A 1611-nucleotide genomic window follows, 5' to 3' on the forward strand; every position below is an offset into this window, starting at 1 on the left:
CCTAGCTCTGACAGACAACAGGGATTGAATTCATGGGTACTACGGGACTATAACAAACAAAGAAGTCTTTTTAAATTAGTGCGGGAGGACCCCCTCCATAGCTATGCCCCCTGGTTCATTCAGCACAGAGGAAGAAAGCCAAAATGCCCATCTCCCAGTTTCTGTCTGGAATATTCTTAACTACATACTTTCCCGGCTGCTGCCTGAGAGTCCAGGTTGTAATCAGCCCACATCTAGCTGCTGACTGTGATCCATCCCTTTGGGACACAGGGTCTTGGTGCACCTTCAACTACTGGGAGCCACTAAGAACAAAGAAGTCTCTTGGAGTCTATGGCCATGCCACCCTGAACAAGCCCAATCCTGTCTGATCTCTGGAGCTAAGCAGGGTTGGGCCTGGTTAGTACTTGAAAGGGAAACCAACAAGGAAGACCAGGTGCTATAGGCAAAAAAAAAAAAAAAAAAATAGAAGTCTCTCGAACAGTCACAAACATTGGAGAGGCAACCAAGACCTTGAGCCAGGCTGATTGACGGGGTTCATCTACATGAGACTACTCTGTCAAGGCTGAGAGAGGTGGCTGTTTTATCTGATGCACAGATACCAACACAAAGAGTTTAAAAAAATTAAGAAGCAGGAATATGTTTCAAACAAAAGAACAAGATAAATCTCCAGAAACAGACCTTAATGAAATGGAGATAAGCGATTTACCTGATAGAGTTCAAAATAATAGTCATAAAGATGCTCACAGAAGTCAGGAGAGCAACTTAGGAACAACGTATGGAATGGGAGAAAATATTTGCAAACTGCATATCCAATAAATAGTTAATATCCAATATATACAAGGAACTCTTACAACTCAATAGCAAAAAACTAAATAACCCAATTTATAAATGGGCAAAGGACCCAAATAGACTTTTTTTTCCAAATAAGACATACAAATTGCCAACAGGTTTATGAAACGATGCTCCACAACACTTATCATCAATTAAATGCAAATGAAAACCACAACGAGATATCACCTTACACCTGTTAGGATGGCTATTATCAAAAAGACAAAAAAGATAACAAATGCTGATAAGGATGTAGAGAAAGATAATCTTTGTGCACTATCAGTGGCAATGTAAACTGGTACAGGCACTATGGAAAACAGTATGGAGTTTCCTCAAAAACATGAAAAATAGAACTACAGTATAATCCAGCAATCCCACTTCTGGGCATACATCCAAAGGAAACGAAACCATTATCTCGAAGAGACATCTGTCCTCCCGTGTTCATAGCAGCATTATTCAGAATAGCCAAGGTATGGAAATAATTTAAGTGTCTGTGGATGGATAAATGGATAAAGAACATGTTGTGTATATATACGATCGAATATTATTCGGCTTTTAAAAAGAGGGAAAGCTGCCATTTGCAAGAACATAATGAACCTGGAGGGCATTATGCTAAGTGAAATAAGCCAGAAGGAGAAAGGAAATTATTGCATGATCTCACTCATTTGTGGAATCTTTAAAAAAAAGAATGAAGGAAGGAAAGGCAAGAGAAGGGAAGGGAAAGGAAGGGAAGGAAGGAGGGAGAGAGGGAAGGAAGGAAGGAAGGAAGGAAGGAAGGGAGGG

General features: G+C 40.2%; 1 pseudogene; it reads left to right on the top strand.

The window, feature by feature from the left end:
- The first annotated feature begins 326 nt into the window (after positions 1-326).
- On the top strand, positions 327-445 carry LOC112479732 (annotated as a pseudogene).
- Positions 446-1611: the final 1166 nt, after the last annotated feature.

Source organism: Pteropus alecto, unplaced genomic scaffold (genome assembly GCF_000325575.1).
Source record: "Pteropus alecto unplaced genomic scaffold, ASM32557v1 scaffold141, whole genome shotgun sequence".
NCBI classification, from domain to species: domain Eukaryota; kingdom Metazoa; phylum Chordata; class Mammalia; order Chiroptera; family Pteropodidae; genus Pteropus; species Pteropus alecto.